Source organism: Pieris napi, chromosome 1 (assembly GCF_905475465.1).
Source record: "Pieris napi chromosome 1, ilPieNapi1.2, whole genome shotgun sequence".
Lineage (NCBI taxonomy): Eukaryota > Metazoa > Arthropoda > Insecta > Lepidoptera > Pieridae > Pieris > Pieris napi.
In genome coordinates this window covers 8050092-8059449 of record NC_062234.1, presented here as the reverse complement: position 1 = coordinate 8059449, position 9358 = coordinate 8050092, and the positions used below count along the sequence as shown (strand labels likewise).

The 9358-nt window shown below is 35.0% G+C and overlaps 1 long non-coding RNA gene across 1 annotated transcript; it reads right to left on the bottom strand.

The window, feature by feature from the left end:
• Positions 1-204: 204 nt before the first annotated feature.
• On the bottom strand, positions 205-8650 carry LOC125052853. The gene is made up of 3 exons (XR_007117496.1): positions 8501-8650; positions 6389-6445; positions 205-251 (listed from the first exon to the last, which is right to left on the bottom strand). It is a non-coding gene; the product is annotated as an uncharacterized LOC125052853 (long non-coding RNA).
• Positions 8651-9358: the final 708 nt, after the last annotated feature.

Below are 9358 nucleotides of genomic sequence, written 5' to 3'. Positions count from 1 at the left end.
AATAATTCGAGTTATGTTTACATTAACGTTATCCTTATATTCAGTACAATGTGCAGTACTCGCGTAAATACTATATGTAATTACGTTTTCGAAATACTATGTAACATAGGAGATATATCATAGCCACTTATCATAAATAATTCGCGATCCTCAACTCAATGTCCATAAAACAACTTCGAGCAATTAATATTTATGAAATGAAAACTCACCTGATTCGAAACTGTCTCGGCTTTCTGATTTGATATCTTCATCTGAAACACAAATATTATTTTAGAAATGGTAGCCTATTAAATTATTAATTATTGGAGAATTTAAAGGTGAATCGTATTGATTCTAATCGCAGATTGCCGATGTCACTATTAGCTCATTTTTTAATTAAAAAATTAGGTTAGACTTAACTAATTATTAGTCTTAAGTTAGATCGTAATGTTCCATGATGTCTTAGTGAAGACACATAAAAAAAAGAAGAAAAAAAAAACTATAAGTTCATACACAACTTCCTTATTAACGTAAAGAATTAAGAAGTAGTGGACTTAATGTGGTGTGGGGCTGATGGGTTTATTATGACACACGAGACGAACAGGCACTTCGAAGGCGTATTTTACGCTCTGTGCCATATTTTTCGTCTATCGAGCAACCCACGCTTTTTCACAATATTACCAGTATTTTTTGTTCATTACCATTTTCAGCCTAAATTAGGAACTATTTTTCACTTTTTAGTTTGATGTGCTTTAAAAGCGTGTTTTTTAGTTTTTTTAAACTATTATTTATTTTAATAAAGTTTTTAAAATATGAAACCATTTACATCTCTACAGGTACGTCATAGCTGGCAGCGAAGGAATAAAGTCATAACGTGTTTTTACACTACAACATTTTTATAGTAAAACCTATTTAAGTGTTGACAAAAATGCAATTTGACATACGACAAAGAGTACTCACACCATGTCAAAATTCTAAACTCAGTGGGGTCTGCTTTAATCCAATTGAGGGCTTTTCACTATGCCTGTCAATGTTCCCTTTAAAATTCGAATAGCCAATCCTATTTTAAGTTGCACCTAGTAATATACTATCCCATTGTAGAAAAGATTTTCTCAAAGTATGATGTTATAAAAATAGAGCAAGATTATGAATTACCAAAACCGATCCATTTCACAATAAAGGTATTACTTGTTCCATTTGCAATCGACTTCAAAAATATGAAAGATTGGTCGATGTGTGATTTTTTGGTTCGTTACATTTTTACCCGTCAACAATAAATACGCACTAATAAGGGTTGTTTATTAAATAATGAAATAATTACATTATTGATACATTCCCATTTGGAAAGAAACAAAAATACTAACACCCATAGCCCACACATTAGATATAGTAATAATTAATAAAGCAATCAATTCTCTTTTTTTTTTAATGATAAAAGTCATTTTTTTGCGTCATAAATGCGGATAAATTTCAACTTGAAATTTTTTACTATGGAGCTGGTAAATTATGACTTCAAAGCAACATTAGGGGTCCATGCTCCTCCATATTCTACAGTTGCGTGTTGGTGTGTTGAGTTCAAGCGAGGAAGAACTTCCGACGCATGGGACGTCCTACATCAATAGTGACTGATGATTAAACAAGATCTTGACCGGTTTTGGCTCGATTTATAGCTATAGAGGAAACATGGCTTCACAATTATGACCCGGAAACGAAAAAGATTGATGGAAGATCCTCCATATTCTCCGGATAAAGCTGCTGTTCATTTCTACCTATTTACCCGGTTAAGGGAACATCTCTCCTCATAAATCTGAAGATGATGACGCAGTTGTCGCCGCAGTACACGATTTTTTAAGAAATCAGGAACTAGATTTTTTTAAAAGGGAATTTTAGCTTGAAACTTATAAGGCGATTACATCGAAAAATAAATTAACATTGTCTATTATTAACATTCAATGTTTCCTTTTTAGGTTTCTCTTAGAAACCACGACGTTTGAACATAATAGAACATATACCAATGCGCAAATTGTAAATAAAGAGTATTAAAATATTATTATGTTCAGGTGCACTGCAATATAGGATATTAAATAGATCCCAGTAGAGTGGGCGCGGCCGGTTTGAGGCTCTCTGGCTCCCGCTAGATTTCCCAGGGGAGACCGTTAATTTTCTGCCGCCTTGAGCATACTGCCCACAGGGGAATCTACCTTTCGCGTAGCCATTCAGTCTAAAGGTGTTATTCTGACAGGTAGATTACCTTTCAGAACGTACCGGAGAACTCAAAGTATGTCATATATTTGGACCTACCGGAAGTAGGTTTTATTGATTAATTAAAATAATACAGATATTTTATATTCCAACTTTTATTAACATTAACCGAATGATAGCATTGCATGTTGTAATGTTATTAAATGTTTATTCATGCTTTTGTTTCTAGGTTTTGGACCTAAACATAGAAATCGATTGCATTAAATTTCTCTACCACGTGTATCAAACACAATTCAAACACTTTACAAATATAATCAAAAGTTGTACTTTTACGTAGTATCAAAACAATATTAACATTTATATGAGATTATGTAGAAAATATGCACGTAGAAAGGTCATTTGATTTTAAGTTTATTTGTTTTATTAAATTAGAAGTTCGCTTGTGACACAGGTGAGTAATAAAGTTGAAACTATAATATATTCATTTGTTTGTATACTGTTACTATAAAGTATGTGTATAATAAACATTTCAAACTATACACTGCATGTTTTATATATATAAATATACTCGATGATTGTCCGTTAACGTATAATTAAGCGTGCAAGACTCTGGAGTCGTGCGCAGAGCGAATTCTCTGTCTTCAGCCAATAATACTTGTCCATGCGGTGTAATAAAACTTCACAAGAAAACTGATAATATAGACCCAATAGTCGACGATGTATGTTACCCACAGACTGATTACATACCTATAAAGAATAGAATTTTGAGACGAAGACCCAATGAACGGTAACGTATGAATACTACTGAATTTTAACAATTAACGCCATTATTTCTATTACAAGGCATCTTTGTAGTCTTTAAACGCATATTTCCGTAAATAACCCGCCTAAATATTAATTAATAGATAACAAAGTGGAATGTTTCCCTAGACTAATGTCCAGGGAGGCTCAGCAATCAGCTGGGATTCCCCTGCGGCTGTATTAATCACAACTCGTGGTCTACATAGGACACGTAATAGTGTACCTATTTAAAACTAAAATACTTATAAAAAATCGAAAAATAAGAAGAGATGATATTTAAAAAAATACACAACGAATTAATAACCTGATTGAGGTTTTTTAGGTCGGTTAAAAAGACGTTACTTTCATTTTAATTACTTAATTTACTTAGATAAGTTATATCTGTATAAAGTTTATTTAACATCATGACTTATACTTTCTCATACTGATATTATACTTTCCTCAGTCACGTTTAAGATAAATAGTTCGCGTATGCGTTAAAAAAGTCCACCGTTATATACTTATTTTACGTCTGTCTTATGACATTATCTTATTTCTGTGACAAACAGCTGTTACTATATAAATTACCAGCGGCCATCTTTTTAACCCTCCGATACTGAGTAGTTAACTTTTTTGCCTAATGGTTAGATATTTTACCATTGGATGCTCTTACCACGGATCAAAAAACGCATTTTGCTCATATTTAACTAATAGTAAGGATTTTTTACCAATAGTTGAGTTAACTACGGATCAAAAAACCGGCCCTTACTCTTTATTATAGATAATAATAGAAAGAAATGTGGGATTTTGACTAGGCGTTTTCAAAATATATATATATATATTATATATACTGTAATGCAATACAGTAATATTATACAAAGGTTGTTTACTATATGTATTATATACAATAATGGCGATGGCTCGATAAATATCAAGGCGAATGAAATATATTTTTTTGTTTATAACTAATACTCCTTCATTTAACTCATGTTTCATAAAAGAGCAGTTAAATAATCATTAACAACGCTACGTTAACTAGGTTCGTACTAGACAATATCATTAAGTGAAAATGTCTTGGGAGTAGGTTCCATTCTCCACAAGAAACTACAGCTACAGATAGAACTACAGACTTGCGAGTGTGTGCGGTTATTCCCCTGAGACGGAAGAAAGTGTGCCCGTTCCGTCACCTGGGATCTGGGGTGGGATACACGAAGCCATTAAGCAGACAATTGACTTTTTGCCTAAAGTTAACCACTTTTAGTAATTAAGCATTGGAACAATGATGGCATCAGGTCGCGGGTCATCCCTGGCGGGTGCTGATAATATCTAAATGCCTAATGGTGGGCCTGTGACGAATGTATTGGGTCCACCCCCCGCGCGCCGCCCGCTCGCCTCTCCACTATGTGATAATTCCAAACGCTGCGGCCGCGCCACCTGGGATCTCCCAGGGCCGAACTGCCGTTGTGTAACATAAAATAACAAAAAATATATTAACTAAATCTTAATTTTTCATGCAGCAGTTGCTCATGGTTAATAGCTCGCATACATTTTATACCAACACTGGCTCCCCTAACACAGCGCACTATCTAAATATAAATTTAATCTTTTTGTAACATAAACTATAGAGATATAATTTCAGCTATAAAATGTTGTTAATTTTGGGACACTCTCCATTGAGAGTCTGGCATTCCAGAGGGCTCGCGAGTGTGTTGCCGGCCTTTTAAGAATTGGTACGCTCTTTTCTTGTACGCTCTAAATCGAATTGGTTCGGAAATACTTCAGTGGGCAGCTGGTTCCACATAGTGGTGGTGCGCTGCAAAAACTGCCTTGAATTACGCTCAGTTGTGGAACGGCGGACGTCGAGGTGATACGGGTGGAATTTGTATTCTGCCTCGACGTTCGATGATGAAACTCAGCTGCAGGTATTGATCCGAACAACTCCTCTGAACACTCTCCATGGATTTAGCTATAAATAATATTACTTTAATGCAATATAATAGCGTCTATATTATGGGGATTACAATATAATTGTTATGAAACATATCTCTATTGTTGTCAAATTTGAGACAAGTTTGCGAAGAATTTAGGATTGTGGAGTTAGCAGGCATGTTGTGCGGTGTTGCCGGCACGGTTTAGCACCGGACGGAATTCTGAAACACCCGTCCCAATACCGATCGGCATTTAATTAGCCACGTTCCTACTGAGGCGTCCGTCGCCCGACCGAAATTATTCGGATTGCTCATCTTAGTTAACATCTAAATGCCATTGCATTTTGATTTACGTAAACAACGTTTTTGGCTTCCTGAAGTAAAATCCAACTGTCTTATACGCCCGAAAATTTTCATAGTTTCCTATTAAGTACTCTTCTACATGAACTTAAAAAACATTTATAAAAACAAATAAAATTATTTATTTTTGCGTTCATTCTGAGAACTTCTTACAGTAGAATTTTTAGTATTGGTACTTTTTTACAACACGATCGGCAAGGAACCGAGTGCGGTCCCGGCATCAGGATCCCTGGGGAACAAGCCCACGCGCCCAACTTCGGGCTCAGCGGCGCCGGCTGCCCCCTCCTCCCCGCACACGCCTCCCATCACCCCCGCAGAGAATACATTTGCGCACCGCTCGTGTTGGCCTAACAACAGTACTGCGACAACGTAAATCCTTCACTAGTAAAAATTACCCATTTTCCGATATATACAAATAAATGTACAAGTTATGAAACAAAGGACATTTTCAAACATATCTCCGTCATCACAATAGACAAGAATGAACAATATGTACTTCTGAGGGTGCTGAATCGGGGTTCGTTTGTTTAAAGTGTGTTCTTCGTAAATATCCGATTGTTAGGTGTCTATAAAATACACAGCTCTGACGTTTCGCAAACATAGAAGGCACTATACCTTGGCATAAAAACGCCGTAATGAAGAACGTTTGTAATAAAGTGCCTCGAGGGCTGTTCAAAAGTTTCAACTCGACGAAGATAAGTACGCGGAGGTCTATGAAGGACCTTTGCGGCCAATTTATTTATAATCTCGGGTCCATCGACTATGAATTAGCATGTAAATATTTGAAGTCCAAGGAGTTGTGGAGATTTATCACAATTGGTGTCGAGATAAGCGAGGACAGAGTCGTAAAGCACCGGGCGGGCGGCGAGGCAGTACACCCTTTGACGAAGTTGTAAAAAGAGCGTTAAACCGCAGTAAAAACGCATAGCGACGCTCTAAGGAGAGCACGGAAAAACTGCTCTTTATTTTAGTAGCCTTATGAATTTCAACGAACTTGTGGATAAAATGACGCACTTTTGGTCTCTAAGAGGGATACTTAAAGGAGATATATAATCACCTTGGCCTCGGGCGTAATATTATTCTTAATTCATTCTTGCCGACAATATTTTAAGCATATAAACAGTATCTGTTCTAATTACCTGCTACTTCTAAATCCAGTACTTCAGAAGATTTATTTGGACAATCATCTTCTATATCTGTAACAACATATGGAACATGAAAAATATATTCATTTAATTCAATACGAAATTGCAGCTGATTTTTAATAAACAATAAATTATTTTATTATGTACAATATCTCTCACAGCCTATCCAAATAATCAGCGATTTATCATTTTATGTATTGTGAATATTTTATCTATACGAAACCTACACGACACACGTACCATTAATTAATTGAAATCATATTCAAAAATATTCTGTGGCTTTTATTTAGGAGCTATTCAATTTAAAAAAGGAACAAATGTCCTGAGACGGAATAGACCTGTATGATAGACATAAGTCATGATAGACATTCGCTCGTCGATACTCTAATCTGACGATAAATGACCTCTGGTGACCGTGACTGAAGTGCGCCTGTAACTGACAGTTGACTAAGTGCTGGGTGCAGACGTTGCCGCAACAGCGACTAAATCAATCTCCATTGAATTATAACACTGGCTGTTTAAGTTATTTAAGCAATTGGGGAAACTCGATACACTTTAATCAGCAAGATTTTTAATGTGCTATCATAAAATAATTATTTTAAATAACTTATCATTGATATTTAATTTGACAATAAAATTGAACAAACTTATATAAAAGTTTAATTACTTTGCTTAAATAAGTTCTTTTTATTTATAATTTCTAGGAGATTATATAGTATAGTAGAAGTTTATTTTCTTTAAATAAATAACTTTTGTATTATCTCTATTTTCATAGTTTTGTAGGAATTGTACTAATATAAGGAGTTATAAATTCATATTGTTGGTGAATATAGCAATTATAGCTAGGAAAATAGCAAGCCGCTAAACTAACTGACCACTGCAGTACATTCTCAAAATAATAGCGCGGGAATCTGTCAGTACATTACACCTATGGATCATAGACTGCACAGACTACTAGAAGTGCTTCTGATAGAACTATGTATGTATATGTATCTCTGTTACATATAGAGAACTCTATGTGCGGCTTTGCACACAATATATTGTTAAGCTGTAAATAAGCTTGTTTATTTTCAGCTACAGAACTGCCCTTACATAAAAGAATAAGTCTTCGTTGTTTTTTTTATTTACAATATTGCTGTATATTTGTTATAGCCTATCAAACAGTACCAAAATTTTAACATTATGTTTATTAGTAGCGTTATTTATAGCATTATGTTAAACCGGCCTTGTTGTGTATTGACAATCTATCTGCTACTAGTGGATAAAACACTAACAGCATGGATTTAAAAATTGGAGCTAGACAAGTCTTAAATATTATCTAAGTATTTCTAGCAAATTAGTTTTCCATGTTCGCACCCATTGCAGTTGAGCGAGACTCGTATGTCATCCCTTATCCGTGGCCGTACGTCAGTGTCAACTGTCAACCACTCCTTTATGCCTCTATTCAAATTATGGATTTATGCAAATTTCTAATCTATTCTAATAAAAAAATATAATGACTCGCGTTGATAGATATAATTGAAAGGGCCGATAATAATATTCAATCTATTGCCATCTAATGCGGGCATCATTACAGACGGGGTGGTTACCATAATATTATCACAACATAAACAATAATATTTCATAATCACAATAAAATTAGTATTCTCTAAATAGTCTAAATCTTCTATTGGATAAATCTTTTAAAAGATCGATTAAGTAGATGACTTTTCTGCTTGAACTTTTTGCTCAACTCAACCTGCTATTTCCCCACAATTTAAATAAGCAATTATTTATTGAAAGCACTGAACACTGCTGCTGCACTGCAATAATCCCTGAGGTCGTAGGTTTGAATCCCGGCTCTACACTTGGATTTTCTGAATATGTGCGCCTATGTGTGCCACTCGCTCGTACGGTGAAGTAAAAAATCGTGAGGAAACCGATATGTCTTAGACCCAAAAAGGCGACGGCGTGTGTATCACAAAAGACTGATCACCAATTCGCCTATTAGAAAAAACAAATGATCACAAAACAGATATCTTAGGCCCAGACAATTGGTGATGCCTCTGTTTTTTTTTATAGAAATGAAATCTTGACTAAACTGAGTCAGAAATTAAAAATACACACCATCAAATATTTCTTCATCGTGGTCTGAGTTGGCTGCCACCTCACTGTCATTGGATACTTCTTGCTCGCCACTACCACAGGCTTTTGCTTTTGTTCTTTCTTCGACATCATTATCAACACCGTCCAATGTTCCTCCTGGCCAGTCGTCTTCATCAGCTGAGAATTAAGGTAAGTAAGTTAGTGTTAACCCATCTTAAAAACATACTAGCAGTAAAAAGGTTTTACAAGTTAATAAAATATTACATGTCAGCTTATTAAGGCTAATTCAACGGCGCTGAACTGCTCCCATAACCCTTGGTTTAAAGCGAAACAAATGAAAGATAATTTTATTTTTGCTCAAGTCATAAGGTTTATTTAGCGAGGGTTTTCCAGAAATTTGAGCATTGCATTGAACAATAACAGGAATGGCTCGGGACTGCGGGAGCAAATCCCTTTAATGTTTCTAACATCGTTACACTTACACGTTTTCGATTTCAGTTATTGTGAAAACCGTCAATAATTTCAGTTATGATGCTAAAACTGAGGTATTTAGAAGATTCTGTCGCTAAGGATGTTGCAAATACCACTGAGCGTTTCTTTTACATTTAGAATTTATGCTAGAAAATATACGATTTCATAAGTAACCTGTAACATTTACAAAAAGAAATATTCACAGCAATATTATTAACATATGTACCATGATATCATTTGCTCTCAAACATAAAAAAAACATGTAGGTGCTATGGCTACGGAATTTTATATACATATCGTATAACTCCAAGCCTTAATCGACCTATCGAGGCCAACGTATAAGTTTTAAACCGTATTGTTAAGCGTAAACGGTCATACTTCTACATCTACTTTGATTTGACTTATAAT